This window comes from Oryctolagus cuniculus, chromosome 15 (genome assembly GCF_051225735.1).
Source record: "Oryctolagus cuniculus isolate XC-2025 breed Fujian yellow rabbit chromosome 15, ASM5122573v1, whole genome shotgun sequence".
NCBI classification, from domain to species: domain Eukaryota; kingdom Metazoa; phylum Chordata; class Mammalia; order Lagomorpha; family Leporidae; genus Oryctolagus; species Oryctolagus cuniculus.
The window spans coordinates 76,083,295-76,101,411 of NC_142881.1; the positions used below are offsets into that span (position 1 = coordinate 76,083,295).

The window sequence follows — 18,117 nt, forward strand, 5'->3', positions numbered from 1 at the left end:
TAACTGGCTGTAGATTTAGACTCTACTTTCCAGCAGGTAGATGGAACAAAGCTCCTTGAAACCTCTGAGCCAGTTCCTACCTTAGTGCCAAGAGTCCAGGATGGTGCTGATGGAGGGATGCCTTGTCCACTTTACCTCATTTTTCTGGTATTGAGTAATCTAAACGGAACCACTTCCATGAATACTTTGGGAGATGAAGAGCTTAAACATTCTGTGTTCTCATTGGTTAATCTGGAGAGGATGTGTATGTGGCCAGCCATGTATACATAAAACTCCATCCATTTGTGCTTTTACTTCTGTGTGTACATCCAAGTGGGTGCCTGCATGTGTTCAGGTATGCAAATGTGGGTGTGTGTGTTTGTGTGTGCATTACATACAAGGGGACTTCAAATAAGTCCATGGAAAGTGTGTATCATAAAAAAACCTATGAATTTTAGCAGTTTTTTGCACCAAAATAAACTTATCTTTTAATTCTCTTCTTTTCAAGAACTTTCTGAAGTCTCCTCATATGTAAAAGACCTCTCAGTGTAGGCATTTGGAAATCAGAACTTGATTTGAGGGTTGCTGCTGTTTCTCATAAACTCTGTGATCTTGAGCAGGCAACAGTAGCTCCTTGAGCCACATTTTTTCATATGAACATGGAAATAATTAATCCTATATCACAGGCATCTTTGGGAGGATTATATGCAATAATTAATATAAAGCATCTGTCAGGTGCCTGGTACCAAAAGGGCGATTAACAAATATTTCAGCTCTCTTTGCTGCCTTCCCATCTCCCAACTGTGGAAAGGCATGCCTCAGATTTTGTTGTTATTCTCAGCTGGAACAAACGGCTCTAACTTAGGCATATCAGTAGCTTGAATCATAGGCAATTTATAGAGTTTTATAAAAGCATATTCACCTATTTGTTCTCATATCCATTGGCCACAGCAAAGCAGTCAAAATCATTCTTACAGAAATTTTTTTAAAGATTTGTTTATGTATTTGAAAGGCAGAGTTACAGAGCGAAAGGGAGACACAGAAATCTTCCATCCCCTGGTTCACTCCCCAGCTGACCACAAAAAGCCAGGGCTGGGCCAGGCTGAAGTCAGGAGCTAGGATCTTCTTTCAGGTCTCCCACATGGGTGGCAGGGATCAAAGTACTTGGACCATCTTCTGCTTTTCCAGAAGCATTAGCAGCTGGATTGGAAGTAGAGAAGCTGGGGTTCAAACTGGTGCCCGTATGGGATGCCATCTTGGCAGGTGAAGGCTTAACTTCCCAAAGTCATTTTAGTTGGTGACATGTGGAAGAAAGAATGAGAAGGCCCAATCAGAGTAGTTGTTATCTATGATAGCAATGCCTAGGCTCCAGCTCCCAAGCTCTTGACTTGAACAGAGGAGGATAGGACTGCTCCATATAGAATGACATTAAGATGCAGATAAAGTACCCTCCTTATCATTTCTTCTTTGTGTTTGGCCACAATTGGTCCCCAAGTCTTGGAATGCCATCCCAAAGAGGAGTGGGGAAATTGCCTCCAGATTTAACAGTCCTTGTTTGTGGTTTCATATCTGAAAGATCAGGGGCTTTGTGTCAGGTGTGAGAGGCTCTGGGGATGCCTTCCTGCTTGGTCTAGAAGAGAGGATAAGACCTTTTATTACAGCCCTGCCACTGGTAGGTGATGGCTCCACTTGGGCAGGAACCTTGAGCTGGTTCCCTCTGAGAAGTGGCTGACACTACTCTTGCATTGGTGGCTCCCTGTGTTTGGGACTCCCAGTCCACCTAGGATAAGGGTTCATGGCCTGTGTGTTTGTCTTCATCCATGTTGAGCAAGAGCCATGCTGGGATCTGTAGCCATTCTGGCTCGGTTCAAGAGTGGTTTAGTTGAATCTAGCGGACAGGGTTAAAGAGAAGAGCTGCAGTTAGACTGTGGAGGGTAGGATTTAGCGGAGACCAAGACTAAGGTGCAGTCTCTGGGATTTCTTATAGCTGTGCAGCTTGGCCAGTGTTAAGGTGGGCCAGGGAAGAATGTAGAGGAAGTAATGACCTTGAACATCAGTATTACTGAACTGCTGAGATATTTACTGCAAAGGAGCTATACTCATTCCTTATTTATCTGTTGCCACAGGATCACATTGATTCATAAATGCAAGAAGCCAAAGGCTTTTATTTATTCCCACTTTGCCCAACTGAAACAGGCAGCAGCAACCCTGCCCCCACTCCATCCTTAATGTCCTCCAGGCATGGGCTGTAGAGAAGTTTCTGTGTCTGTCTGTGGGTGTGCAATCCTTAGTCAAATTCAAGTGTCACCTTTTAAAAATTTTTCTTTCCAAGATCAATTCTTTAAAATCACTTACAGTTCTTTTTTCTGTGGGCCAGCTTGGTTTCCCAGAGGGCTAAGCTGGCATCCCATATTTGGAGTGCTGATTTGAGTCTTGGCTGTTCCACTTCTGATCCAGCTCTCTGTTAATGTGCCTGGGAAAGCATTCAGAAGATGGCCCAAGGAACTGGGTCCTTGCACCCATGTGGGAAACCTGGAGGGAGTCCCAGGCTTCTGGCATTGGCCTGGCACAGTCCCTGCTGGTGTCAAAGTCTGAGTGTTGAAGTCCAGTCAACTGCACTTGAGTTCCATCAGTAAGAACACTAACCAAATCTTTCTCTTCATTGAATGCAACTTAGTATCTGTCATTGTGGGTAATGATTTTTTTAAGGTTTATTTTTATTTGAAAGAATTTCAGAGAGAGATCATTAGATCTTCCATCCACTAGTTCATTCCCCAGTTGGTTGCAACCCTATGGGTTATGATTTTTTTCTCTAGTTTGTTGAGAAGCTGAAATGAAAATTTATTAAAAAGCTTCTATCTGCTGGCTCATTCACAAATGGCTGTAATAGCCAGGGCAGGGCCTGACTGACCAGAGCTAAGAATCCATCTGATTTTTCCAATGAAGCTCTCAGGGACCACAGTACTTAAGCTACCTTACAGTGTCTTCCCAAGTGCATTAGCAGAGAGCTAGATCAGAAGCAGAGCAGCTGGAACTCTAACTTGTCCTCTCATATGGGATGATGGTATTTCAAGCAATGGTTTAACCCACTATGCCACAATGTCAGCCCCTAACTGAAAATTTAAATATTTTCTGCTCAACTTCTTACACACACACACACACACACACACACACACACACACAAAGACACTTGAAAATGTGGACAACAGAATTAAAAGGTAAGTGTATTTTGATGTAAAAACATCTTAAATCTATGTATAGGTGTGGAGGACACGTAAATCTATATATGGGTGTGCATACACACATGTGCTTGTACAAAGTTTGTGATACACAAGAGCTTAACTGTGCAATTTCTTCTCTGTTGTCTTCATTCTCTATACTTCCTATATTAGGCAGGAATATAGTTTAGGTTAAAACCAATTGGGATGGGATTTAGTGGTTTCTGTAAGGTGGAATTCAAGGAATAGAATTGACTCAGAAATAGATTCAAAAGATCAAAATATTATCAGTAAATAACTCAAAGCTCAAAAACATCATGAGGACACTGACATTTCTTTTCATACCTCTCTGCTGTGTTGTCTCTGGGTTTTTTTATTGAGAAGACTTTTTCCAACTGTGACACAGATGTTCCCCAGGCACTAACTGGCCTGACCCACAGGCAGCAGAAGTTCTGTCCCAAAAACTCCAACAGGAGTTCTGAAGCTTGATCTAGAAAGCTGATTCCCTGACCAGCCCTGACCTCCAACTCTGGTTATCAGGCCTGATTCAGGGTCTGCATTCCCATGGTTCCCCCTCCAAATCCCTGTAATAACCTGGCTTGGACCATGGTGAAGCCAGGAGCCAGGAACTGCATCCAGGTCTCTTTCAGGGTTGGCAGGACCCCATCATGTGAGCTATTCCCCAAGATCTGCTGTGGCAGGAAGCTGGAGTTGGGAGCCGAAGCTGAGAACTGAACCTAGGCACATGGATGTTTCTTAACCATTAGGCTAAACAGCTGTCCCCAAACAAGGCTCTTTAGACTAAGAGAGAAGGAACTTAGTGCTTGGCAGACAACACAGTCCATGTGATGATTCTGTCTGGTTTTGGCTACAGTAGTCTGCATTACTTTCAGCTTCGCTGTTTGTGCTTTCCATTACTTAGGGCAACTATGATCTGAAAATATTACTGAAGTGCAATGCAGAATTAAAGCATTTTGAGAGAGAGAATATGCACATAACTTTTATTGCAGTTTATTGTGATAATTGTTATATTTTCTTACTAGCCATTATTAATCTCTTAATTGTGCATAAATTATCAATTTAACTTTATTAGAGGCATATATATATATGTGAAAAAAACAGTCTTGCATATGTAAGTTTGGTATTATCCATGCTTTCAGGTATCCATTGGGGGTCTTGGGCATTTCCCCTGTAGATCAAGGGAGGCTAACTGTAATCTGTCATTGTCTGCAACATTTGGGCTCTGGACAATGCCTCAGATCTTTGTTTTCTGTCCTGTCATTCCTTAGCCCTTTCTTTCCAGACTGGAAGCTTTAGTAGGAATGTGCTTCCTCTGGAAGAATACAATGCATCCAGAATGAACAATGCTTGTTTGAAACCAAACATGTGGGTTTAAGTGTTCCTCCTGCAACCCCACCATCACTACCACCACCATCATAAAGAATATCCATTTCTTGAATACTCAATATGTGCCAGACCCTGGCTAAATGCCTTGAAACAGAATCTCATTGTATCTTCACAATAAAGTATTATCACCCTTAGTCTTCACAATGGGACAGATGTCTTTGTTTGCTCTATTTTACAATAAAAAAAAAAAAAGCTGAGGCTGAAGTCACAGTACACAGAGCCAAAATTTGAATTGGATTTTCTGGACTCCAGCTCCTAGGCTTTTAATGAAGCTTGATGCCATTCCCCCAAAGCATTGTAATACTAATGATTTACCTAATGTTAACATAATTTTTCTACTTTCTGAGCACTGTTTCTCAACATACAGCCCATGGACCACTTACATCAAAATCACTTGGGATTGCATGTTAAAAATTCAGATTCCTGGGCCTTATCCAGAAATCCTGTCAGAATCTGTGGGTAGAGTGTAATGATGATACCTCTCATGTGATTGTTTCCAAAGTGTGAGAGCAGTTGTTGAGGGAATTGTAGGATGACCCCTCTTCATGCTCATTTCAATCCTTTGGTTACTTCCTCATGACAGTTCTCTCAGCAGCAATAACTTTTGAATTCACTGAGAATGGGGAACCAGGAGCAGCAGTTGGCCAAGGTCAGGATTCTCAATCTGACCTTAAGGTTCAAAGTTTTGTTTATAGGGAATGAGAAATTTTAGCTCAGCTAGAATAGCTCCAAGTCAGAGCTGCTAGCATGATTGGCTCATTCCCATCCTCCAGTTCAGATGAATTTCTCCTGTTGTATTTATCAGCCTTCTTAATTTCTTCATGTTATTTACCCACATCTGTAATTATTATTTACTGTAGTCCCTCCTTACCTGTGGCTTAGCTTTCTGAGGTTTCAGTTACTTATACTCAACAACAGTCCAAAAATATTAATGGAAGAATTGTGCAAAGAACCAATTTGTAAGTTTTAAATTGTACACTACCATGAGTAGTACAATAGGATCTCACACCATCATCCTCTGTCTTGCCTGGGAAGTGAATCATCCCTTTGTCTAGTGTATCCACATTGTATAAACTACCCTCCTGTTAGTCACTGCATAGCCATATTAGTCTCAGTTATGAAAACCTATACAGGTTATTAAACTATCTGAAGTTTCAGGCATCCACTGGGGAAGTCTTGGAACATATCCCCTGGGGATAATTGTGTTTATCCTCTCCTTATCTGATTGGAATGCAGCTTCCCTGAGGGCAGGGGCTTTGACTTTGCTGAGGAGAGTCACCACAGAATCCAGAGACTAGCACATGCCTGACACCTTCTGGATGCAGGGATACTTAGAAGAATGCATCAGTGATTTAGTGGAAGAAGCATGGCAGTGGCAGTCTCTTGGTAGTGACCTAAAGGCTGGCACCAGTGTTGTGGACTGAAATGCTTTCTATCATTTGAAGTCAAGCCTCAGCAGCTTCTTGGGAGCATGAGAGTAGGTGCCAGTATCAGTTAGAATAAGCAAGTGCATAGGATCCCCAGCAGCACTCTGATCCAAGCAGCTGTTTGAAACAAGTCAGAGGCCACATGGAAGACATGTATTGGAGATTATGGGAAAAATACACCTGACTGGCCTGTGGCAGGCCAGACTCTGGATTTGGGCAGGATTTCCTGGTGCCCATGAGTAGTGTAGGCTATTGATTCTGTTTGGCTATTCATGTTCTGTTTAGCTGGGTTAGGCCCAGTGGGAGGAGTAGGCAGAGATGAGCCTGAGATGTACGGTTGTCATAGGGCACAGGCAATAGTAATATCTTTTGTTCTTGATGACACAGGCTCTTTGCTCTCTTCCTTTGGAGGTTTCCATGCCTGTGGTTCCTGTTCTCTGTGAGGTGGTGGAAAAGAATTACCTTGGCCCAGATCCTGAACCGTCTCCCTCAAATGCTGAAATGCCACATGAGGTGTTTCAGTGTCTTCGTGTCTCAGCAACAAAATGTTGAGAGGTTTGAATTCTGCCTCTAATTTCTGACTATTCTCTGCTTCTAGAAATTTATTGGTGGAGACTCCAGTATAAAATGAATACATGCTCATTAAAATATTTAGAAAATATAGTAAGTTAGAGAGACAAAAATAGAATTAGTAACACTACATCCCCAAAGAACTGCTGCTAATATTTTAGCTTATTACTATCCTACAAATTTATTTTGAATAGCTCTTAAAAGTTTGCATTTGCTTTACATAGTAGTAATCATGCTGTATACATAATTTCATATCCCCAAGTATAAAATTATAATGGTAACATAGCAGCTTTTCCTTGTTATTATAAGCTATTCATAAATATCAATTGTGTATACACAGTTGCTTTAATCATTTCCTTACTCTTGGACATTTAGGTTGTTTGCAATTATTGAATAATGCTGTGATGAACATCTTTGCATATAAAACATTTCCCACATCAGGAAATTTTTTTTCTTAGTGTGAATTTCATGGAAATGGAGCCACAGTGTTCAAGTTTGTAAATTACCCTTACCAGAAGCTGATACAGTAACTTGTGCAAATTGTAATAACGTGCCATTTCCGCCAGGAACTTGACTGCCATCTACAGGAAAATTGTCTCAATAACTACATCTATAATTCTTGCAAGGAGAGTAGCGCCCCTTGGAGTTGTTCAAAACTCAACCTGTACAACCATAAGTGGCAGACCTGATGTAAATATTTATAAGATTCCAAACTCCTTTCCATATTTTCTTTATATATTTGAGAGGCAGAGAGCTCCCATCTGCTGGTTCACTACCTAAATGTCTACAACAGCTGGGGTTGGGCCAGAGCTGAAGCCAGGGGCTAAGACACAACCCAGGCCTTCCACATGAGTGCCAGGAATGCAGTTACTTGAGCCATCGATGCTGTCTCCCAAAGTGCCCATTAGCAGAAAGATGGAATCAAGAGCCAGAACGAGGAATAGAACTCAGGTATCCCTATGTGAAATACAGGCATCTTTTCCCCGCCAAAGGTTTATTTTATTTTTTGAAAGGAAGAGTTAGAGGAACACACACACACAAACACACACACACAAAGAGAGGGAGGGAGGAGGGGGGAGGAGAGAGAGAGAGAGAGAGAATGAGAGAGATCTTCCATCTGCTGGTTCACTCCCCAGATGGCTGCAGCTGCCAGAGCTGGATCAGACTAAAGCCAGGAGCTTCTTCCTGGTCTCCCATTGGGTGCAGGGGCCCAAGCACTTTGGCCATCCTCAACTGCTTTCCCCAGGCCATTAGCAAGAAGCTGAATCAGAAGTAGAGGAACTGGAGCATGAACTGGTGCCCATATGAGATGCTGGCATCACAGATGGTGGTTTTACCTGGTACCCCCTGATGCTGGCCCTGGATGCAGGAATCTTAACTTCCAGGTGAAACACTCTCCCCAGTTCTCTTAATGGTAGTGTATAAGTATGTCATTTAACCATGCTTTAGTATGGAAACTTATTTTAATTGTTCTAATTTTTGAGGGACATGGTACTTTATTGATTTAGATTACTAAGGAGGTTTAAAAATCATGATTTTCAGTTTTCTCTAAGGAACAAAAACTCTTTTATCAAAGATAGATTTTTCTTTCTTTTCCATCAAAGAAATGTTAAGAGGAAGTTGATAACTGAGGCTAGGTCTGGCGCCCAACTAGACAGAAGGTGTCTGCGGCATATGCCCAAGTCTAGGTCTCTGTGGCTGGGAACACAGAGTTGGCTCTCGGAGTTTCCAATTCTCCCTTCTAAGAAGATTCCTCCTGCTCTTCCCTGTCACTCTGGATTTATCCAGGGATCCCTTGGCTGTCCTGTGAGGGGTGCGGAGTGGGAGTGTGCTCTGCATGAACCCACCGGGTGGTGGCTTCTCGGCTCACTCAGCTGGGTCCCAGAAGCCTGAGGCATGGCGGTGGCACACCAGCACCAAAGTGAGTTCTGTGCTCAGGAGCTCTCCCCTGAGTGGTGGGCCGCCTGCTGAGCTGGCAGGCCACAGCATGCTTGCAAGGCCTTCCTGAGGCCCTCATCCACACTTCTCTACACACTGTGAGGTCTTCTCAGCTAGAGCCCGTGCTTAGGCCTCATCCATCCAACAAAAGTGTATGAGCTCCACCATTTCTCAGCAACAGCTCCAGTCCCTGTGCACAGTGGCCAACAAGGTCAAGTGTCCTGTCCTTGTAGAGTTCTTTGTGGCTGGCAAGGTAAAGAACAGATGAGTGGTCAGATAGATGAGTAAGGCAGCGATGTGCTCCTGAGTGAGGAGGGTGGTGGCTGGGGACACAGGAGGCTCTTTTGAGGAGATGGCAATTGAGCTGAGACCTGAATGACCTTGTAAGTGAAGAAAGCGGCAGCTCATATCTATTGAGACATTACCAGGTGTTTTTGGAGGGTATAATTTTTTTTAATTTTTTATTTTATTTTTATTTTTTGACAGGCAGAGTTAGTGAGAGAGAGAGACAGAGAGAAAGGTCTTCCTTTTCCATTGGTTCACCCCCCAAAATGGCCACCACGGCTGGTATGCTGTGGCCGGCACATTGCGCTGATCCGAAGCCAGGAGCCAGGTGCTTCCCCCTGGTCTCCCATGTGGGTGCAGAGCCCAAGCACTTGGGCCATCCTCCACTGCACTCCTGGGCCACAGCAGAGAGCTGGACTGGAAGAGGAGCAACCGGGACAGAATCTGGTGCCCCAACCGGGACTAGAACCCAGGGTGCCAGCGCCACAAGTGGAGGATTAGCCAAGTGAGCTGCGGTCTGGCATGGAGGGTATAATTTGATTAGTGCATGCTTCAAGGTGTAGGATTGCATCCAATGGTCATAGAGATGAAGGTCCTGCAGCTCATCAGCTTCAGAGCCAAATTTGTGGTCTGTGTGTATGAGTGAAATCCTTGTGCCCTTTGCACCAAACCAGATCTGTATAAAAGGGGGCTGATAGGCCCTGGGGCTGAGTAGCCGTAGTCCCTGGGTAGTTTGGGCAGTGATGAGAACCAGGACGAGACCAAGAACAAGAATTATTCTCTTCCCCTGATTTCCCCCACCATTTTTTTTTTTTTTGCATCTGAAATTCTCTGTGATTATAATTGGAATGTTCCTTGGTGGGCAAGACTAGCAGAATAGATAGAGAAACAAAATATGCTGCCTCAGAAAATCTCACATATACCCTTCTCTACCTCCAGAGAAGCCAGTCTCTACTGAGGAGATACAAGTATGTATTTTTTTAACATTTCTTTTTTTTTTAACTTTTATTTAATAAATATAAATTTCAAAAGTACAACTTTTGGATTATAGCAGCTTCTCCTCCCATAACCTCCCTCCCACCCACAAACCATCCCATCTCCCACTCCCTCTCCCATCCCATTCTTCAAAATTAATTTTCAATTATCTTTATATACATAAGATCGACTTAGTATGTACTAAGTAAAGATTTCAACAGTTTGAACCCACACAGATACACAAAGTATAAAGTACTGTTTGAGTACTTGTTTTACCATTAATTCTCATAGTACAACACATTAAGGACAGAGATCCTACATGGGGAGCAAGTGCACAGTGACTCCCATTGTTGATTTAACAATTGACACTCTTATTTATGATGTCAGTGATCACCTGAAGCTCTTGTCTTGAGCTGCCAAGGCTATGGAAGCCTCTTGAGTTCACAAACTCAGACCTTATTTAGACAAGCCATAATCAAAGTGGAAGTTCTCTCTTCCCTTCAGAGAAAGGTACCTCCTTCTTTGATGGCCCATTCTTTCTGCTGGGATTTCACTCACAGAGATCTTTCATTTAGGTCATTTTTTTTTTTTTGCCACAGGTAACACATTTCTTTTTATCATTTTTAAAATTCTTTTTATTTTAACTTTAGTTTTTTTTTTTTTTTTTAAGTGAGTTGTACCATGTTTGTCATCTTGCCTATCAATAGACAAATGGCTCTGTCCCAGATGAACCCAAATTGGAGCAAGTGTGGGCCCTTTGGAAACCCTGATCAGTTCTAGCTGTGTTGAATCTTCTGGGAGCTGTTTTAGCTACAGCCTGACTCTAGGCTGTGTTGAGTTAGAACTCTTCTGGATGGGGCCTATGCTGTAGTGTAGCAAGTAAAGCTGCTTCCTGCAGTGCCAGCATCCCATATGGACACTGGTTCAAGTCCTGGCTGCCCACTTCCATTCCAGCTTTCTGCTATGGCCTCGGAAAGCAGTGGAAAATGGCCCAAGTCCTTGGGTCCCTGCACCACATGGGAGATCCAGAAGAAGCTCCTGGCTTTGGATCAGTGCAGCTCTGGCCATTGTTGCGGCCATTTGGGGAGTAAACCAGTGGATGGAAGACTTCTTTGTCTTTCTCTGCCTCTGTCTCCCTATAACTCTGCCTTTCAAATAAATAAATAAATGAATCTTTAAAAAGAAGACAAAAAACTTCTGGAGAGGATCAAGGATGAAGTCATCAGCTCAGAGCTGTCAATGGGACTGTCAGCTTGGTTTTTTTTTCCTAGTGACCTGTGACATTATTGACATTTTCCAACAGTAAATGTAAGAAGGAACTAGGCCCCTTTGGACAGGCATTGTGGCCCACACAGGAGACAGACAACCCTGAGATTTAGTGTGTGCAGGCCCAGTGGGAACTTTGACATCTTAATCATGTTCTTACTCAGTCATCCACAGCTAATATATCTTCCTGGCAAAACAGGTGTCTTCCATAAGGAACACAACAGGGGCAGATTGTTATCATAAGAGGCTGCCAAAGTCTGCTCTAAATTGTCCCTGAACCACTGATAATAAACCAAATTGCTACAAATAGACATCAGTTTGCAGAAATGTTAGCTGTCCAAGGGATGCCTTTGCTTGGGGAGCAGAGGCAAATGTGTTATAAGTATCAGGTGTGTAGGAAGGGAACTTGAAGTTACCTTTGAGGACAGCTATTGGGTCAATTGTGATAGTGAGTTGTGCTGTTCTTTGAGTGTTCCCAAGAGTTTGTCCTCAGCCTCCTCAAATCACAGTCGGTATTTTCAACAGTATGCTCCATTGGTCTGGACAGGTTTACTGCTTTGGAATCCTAGGCCATTTGTGAGACTGTTTGAGTTCTTGTATGAAAAAGACTGATGAGTGAGAAATTTTCATCCTGTTTTGCATCAGGGTTATACAGTGGTGACTGAAGGAATGGAGTGGAATTGGGCCAGTATCATTTGGTTTTACTCTGTTTAGCCCAGGGTTCCTTGAGTGTTTGGAGAGCTAGGGCTAGAAAAGAGTGGAACCCTTTCCCAACTGTCCAGATCCAAGAGTGTAGTGAGCTAGATGTGGAGCACTGGGCCTCAGGGGCAGCAACACACACTCGCTTTCCCCAGGAGGAAGTTTCAGTGGGGACTTTGAAGGGTCAAGACGGAGAGGAGAAAGTACATACTCTGCCCTTTCTCTTTTCTCCTCAACTGCCTGCACTTCCATCTCTTTCCTTTTTAAAGCACAGGCTACTATTTCAGAGAAGTCTTTATTTTATAAAATTTAGAATGTAAACAGAAAGGGAAGAGACAAAGTGTTATTCATAGCCTCACCACCCAAAGATGAGCAATAACACACATTTAAGCCCATTTTCTTTCTGTCTTTCACTCTGCCTGGTTACTTTTACCTAATTATGATTTTTTTACTCACATTTTATTTCACTTTATGTGTTATTACTGATTCTTTATAAACCACTTTAATGGCTACATAATATTCTAACAGATGGGAATAGTATAAATTACTTAGCAGTTGTTGAATGAGATTTTTTTCAGTGCTCATTTTTATAAGTGAGAGTACACGAAATATCTCTGCAAATAACTCTTTCTCTGAATTTAAAAATATTTCCTGAGGATGGAGTGCTAGAAGCACAATTACTATGTTAAAGTAGGTAAGTATACTCAATACTCCTTTATGTGTTTTCTTTCCCTCCCTCCCTCCTTCTCTCTTTCTCTCTCTCTCTCCCCCTTTCATCATGCTATAGGTTAAGTCTCTAAACTTACTGATCCTACATAGCTGCAACTTTGTACACTGTAACCTAATGTTCTCAGTATAACACATGGGGTATGTATGGGTGTATGTGTAACCAAGTTAGTTTCCTGAAAGTCATACAAATTGACAAACCCAGTCCCATTTTCCTAAATTTTGTGTTCCATTAAATGACACTCACCACTGTAACCACAATAACAAGACTTACTAAATTATAATAAATATGATAGTTATGTTGGAAGATAACTGAAATATTTTTCAAGTGCATTTGAGATCAAAATATACCTGGAAGGGAGTTGGCATTTAGCTTAACACTTAAGTTCAATTCCTGGACCCAACTCCAGATTCCAGCTTCCCACCAGTGTAGACCTTGGGAGGCTGTGCTGGTGGCTCAAGGAATCAGGTTTCTACCAACCACATAGGAAATGTGCATTGAGTTCCTGCTTCTGGCATGGCCCTGCCCCAGCACCAGCCATTGTGGGCATTTAGGGAGTGAATCAGAGGTGGGAATTCTCTCCACCTCTGTCTCTAAACTAAAAAGGAAAAGTCACATGGGAGCTGAATGTGGAGTCCCTGCTTGCAGAAACAGGCCTGTTGCCCACAGATGTCTGGGACCTGATGATCAGAGACAGAGCATGGCATCAGATGGGACACCAGGTGGGGTGAACAGACCCCATCCATGTGAGTTCTCAGCCTCACAGAAGTTTACATGAAACGTCAGTTTGAAGAAAACAGAAATTACCCCTCATTCCATCCTCAGATAATTACATGAATCTAAAGCTTATAAATAAGATGCCAAAGTAGCAATTTTGGCAACCTTAAATTCCAGGACACTAGAACTTAGGGAGTCTGTGCTAGAAAAAGACAAATAAGTGCTATATTTATTTATATGACATTTATATCTCATTAGCACTTTGCTAACATACTTAGTTGCAATAAAATTAGAAGTGTATATATACTCATGTTAGAGACTTTTTATATATTATAAATTATTCATTAATTATATTGTAATTAAAGTTATATTTTTATGTTTTATAAATACGCCATTTACACACATATATAAGGAGAGAGCACACATACATGCATGCTCACTGAGCTCATGAGAGCGCTGTCCTTTCCTTTCCCTCCAGGCTCACTTAAGGCTTTCCATTTTCTATTGCATTCTGCTTGTGTCTCGGGACTGTTACAAATGCTTGGTAGCTGAGAGTGCACTAAAGAGGGTCTAGGTACCTCACTGAGTCTAATCATGGCCTCTACACTAACAAGAACAATGACAGCTGAATGTCTTGCTTAGGCTGTGCCAGCAGCTGTGCTGAGCATCTCCATGGATTCTCCAATTTTATCAGCACAGCAACTCCAGGGTTTGGTGTCATACCCATTTTATAGGCAGGCTGACTGAGATCTTGAGGGCTGAAATGACTTACCCAAGCTCATTCATCTAATTGTCCCTGCTCAGGGGTGGGTGTGGCCCATGGCTGAGGCATGCAGAAAGGAATAACTTGTTTCACATTAAGAAATGAAATACTCATTTGTTTCACACTAGAAATGAAATACTCATTTGCGTGGATTTCAAAACATTTCTGTGCTCCAGTGAATTGATCTTCTGCTTCCATTTCCATGAACTTTTGAAGTACCCATGTGTGACATTCTTGTATTTTTTAAAGATTTATTTATTTATTTATTTGACAGGTAGAGTTACAGACAGTGAGAGAGACAGACGGAGAGAAAGGTCTTTCATCCATTGGTTCACTCCCCAAATGGCCGCTACAGCCGGAGCTACGCTGATCCAAAGCCAGGAGCCAGGTGCTTCCTCCTGGCATCCCATGCAGGTGCAGGTGCCCAAGCACTTGGGCCATCTTCTACTGCCTTCCCAGGCCACAGCAGAGAGCTGGACTGGAAGAGGAGCAACTGGGACTAGAACCCGGTGCCCATATGGGATGCTGGTGCTGCAGGTGGAGGATTAACCCAGTGCACCACGGCACTGGCCCTGCATTCTTGTATTTTAAAAGGGAATGGATAGAGTAGGAAAACTGTAAGTTTAGGATGCTCTTTAGTTGTAGTGAGAGTGGACTGTCATAGCTAGTGACCAGTTGTGTTCTCTGCAAATACTAACAGATGCACCATAATGAGTTGGAGAGGTCCCTGCAGCACCAGAGTTGGGGTCACATCCAGTGCAGGGAAGCTCTGGACAGAGGCTCTGAGCCTGGTTTCTGTGTGGCTGAGGAAAGGGCCATGGAAGAGGCTGCCACCTTGATTGGCCAGCCTTACCCCTGGCATTCCAGGACACAGACCCAGAGCCTGTGCTTTCAAATGTTGCACAGCTCATTTTTTAAATAAGGCTTTTATTTAATAAGTATAAATTTCATAGAAACAGCTTTTTGGATTATAGCGGTTCTTACCCCCATAGCTGCCCTCCCACTCCCACTCACGTACCACCTCCTACTCCCTGTCCCATCCCATTCTTCACTAAGATTCATTTTTTTAATTATCTTTATATACATAAGATCAACTCTAAGTAAAGATTTCAACAGATTGCACCCAGACACAAAAAGTATAAAGTACTGTTTGAAGACTAGTTTTACCATTAATTCTCATAGTACAACTCATTAAGGACAGAGGTCCTACATGGGGAGCAAGTGCACAGTGACTCTGGCACAGTTCATTTTTTAAAACTGAATTTTGAGGCTTTAGATTTCATAAGGCTGACATTTTTGGCTTGGAAAGCCAAAACTTTCTAATGCATTACTGTTGAGGAATGTGAATGTTTTGTTCAAATCCTAAGCAAAAGGCAATTACAGAGTAAAAGGGAAGATAAATTATATACAGTTACAAGCCAGAACGTAATGACAGTCATATCACATGATAGCAGACCTGTAAACTGCTAAGGCTGAATGTTGAGGACATTCTCTAGCCTCTAGCACCTACATTTTTTAAAAAAAGTAAGCTGAGGGACCTGGTGCTGTGGTGTAGTAGGCTTATCCTCCACCTGTGGTGCTGGCATCCCATATGGGTGCCAGTTTTTGTCCTGGCTGCTCCTCTTTCAATCCAGCTCTCTGCTGATGGCCTGGGAAAGCAATGGAGATGGCCCAGGGGCATGAGCCCCTACACCCACATGGAAGACCTTGAAGAAGCTCCTGGCTTCCGATCAGCTCAGCTATGGCCATTGCAGCCATTTGAGGAGTGAACCAGCAGATGGAAGATCTTTTCTCTGTCTCTCCTGCTCTAACTTTACCTCTTAAATAAATTTAAAACATTTTTTTAAAAAATGGGAAGCTGAAAATAACTTATGCATCTTAAAAATTCAGAGAACAGTAGAGTGAATCAAATGGGGGGAGCAGTAGATGTCAGAGGAAATGAAGGTGATAGAAAATAAAGAGGAACTGTTCACAGCACAGCCTGCAGAGGGATGGAGTCTGTGTTGCACTGGGGTTTTGTACTTGCATTATTGGGCTACTGGTGCTCCAGCTCTGCTAAAAGCTCAGGTGCAGGCCCTGAGGGGCACAAAGGATTTGCTCTGGTCAGAGTTTGGTTGCTGTGGTAACAGTACTCTGTGATGGTGGTGGGGCTTTAATCCGTGATTGCGCCAGAAGGCCTCTGTCCTCCTGAAGGGGCTGATCCCAGTACCACAGGAGTGGCTCAGTCCTTGAAAGAGTGCATTCTTGACAAAAGAGTGACTTTTCCTGACTCTTCCTCACAGGCCCTCTACCCTGTGTAACACCCCGCCAGAGATGGCCCTTCACTGGGAATTCCAGCCTACAGAACAAAATGAGTGCCTGTTGTTAAACTGCCCAGTCTGTGGTGGTCTGTTACAGCAGCAGAACATGCGCTGGGACATGGGCTTCTGCCAGTGTCTGATCCTGCTATCTGTTGAGTTTGGTAGCAGTCCTAACAGTAATTGCTGTGTTTACTGAGCACTTACTCCATGCCTGTGGCCTTGCTGCATTAGCTTATTAATCCTTACAGCTTCGTACAAGGTAGATACGTTTTCCACACTTCCAATGCTAGGGAATGAGCCCTAGTTTAGAGGTTTCATTTATCCAGTGGTGATTTCCTGAGTGTTTATTTTGTGCTAGGCAGCCTTCTCAGTGAAGGTGCAGTGCTGAACAAAACGTGCCAGTATGGATTTCTATCCTAGTAGCAACTGCCCGAAGTTACCAGAGGGGAGTTGTGAAGCTGGCTCATGTCATTAGTCACTTCCTATCTGCTTTCCTTTTTCAGCACCACACCCTGACCACATGGCTGCTGACCACTGCACCGGCTTCACAGGGGGCTGGCACCTCAGCATGGAGATGAGCAATGGTGAGCACACAGAAGGGCCTGGTGAGTGCCAGCCAGTGTGGCTCTCATTCATTTTGTTCTTGCATGGCCCTGACCTCTTTCAGCTCTCATACACATGTCCCAAGCAGAAGGTCCAGTGCCTTTGTGTGCTCAAGGATTTAACTTTACCCAGAAGGAAGTCTTTCCTGGGTCCTTGGCTTCTGGGAGGTTATCTCTGCATCCTTGGATGGTCTTTGTCCACCTGGGAGCACTGGGTCCTGCCACAGAGGTTACAATACAATTTGGGGATTAGGCTAGTGGTGTGAGACAGTCTCTCAGTGGGCACTGGCCATGCTAGAAAGAACAGTGATGTGAATGGCGGCTGTCTATCACATAGTGTCCGGTGACCCCAGAGGCACTGAAGACTGAGATCGAGCACGTAGACAGTCAGTCATGCCTGTGGGTGGAGACCCGGTGAAATCCCTGAACACCAGAGGCCAAGTGAGCTTCCCTGGTTGATAGTACACTGTGTTGTCACACACAATCACCAGGAGATTGACAGTGTCCTGGCTCCACAGGGGACGGACAGCAGGAAGCTGTGTCCTGGGTGCTTCATCCGTTGACTGAGCCAGTCTCTATCCTTTCCCTGCATTAAACCCTAACTGTGAGTCTTACTCTGAGTCCTTCTGATTCATTATCAAAACTGAGTGGTTTGTGGGAGCCCTTGAGCTTGCAGTAGGGGTCAAACTTCACACCAAACTTCAAACTTCATGCACTACACTTCCCAGTTCTCTTTTGGGGATATGTTAGATTGAGCAAAAGTGAAACCAGTCTGCATAATAGCAGAATGCCCCAGCTTCATGCTGGATTCATTGCTCCAGCAGTGGCCAAGGCAGCCTGTGCCCTGAGAACAGCAATAGCAGGGCAGGGACAAGTTCTGAAACCAGGCCCCAGGGCTTGGGGCTCTGCGTCCATCAATGGTGAATGTGCACCGTAGGGTGTGCAGCTCACACCTCAGGTGATAGCTACTTCTTCCATGACCTCAGAACATTTTCCCTCCTTTATGTGATTACTTATTTACATCCTCTGTCATCCTAAAGGGATTGGAAGTAACTTGAATAGATATATATGTGCTCCAGTGAACTCACTTTCCAAAAAAAAAAAAGGAGGGAAGTGGCAGAAGAAGGAGGAGGGGAGGAGGGAAATGGGAAAGGAGTGAGAAGAAGGAGTCGACTTGAAATTAACATCCAAAGTGCACACCATAAACATCACTTGCATCTATTCATTATGTTGTTTAAAGCCTC

General features: G+C 43.4%; 1 protein-coding gene across 4 annotated transcripts in view; it reads left to right on the top strand.

Moving 5' to 3' along the window:
- Nucleotides 1–16,880, top strand: part of LOC138845452 (uncharacterized) — a 54,344-nt gene extending 37,464 nt beyond the window's left edge. For all 4 annotated transcript variants that reach the window (XR_016221738.1, XR_016221739.1, XR_016221736.1 and 1 more), the window contains one exon: nucleotides 16,775–16,880. The gene's annotated coding sequence lies outside the window, so the exon portion shown is untranslated. The remainder of the gene's footprint in view (nucleotides 1–16,774) is intronic.
- The last annotated feature ends 1,237 nt before the right edge of the window (nucleotides 16,881–18,117 follow it).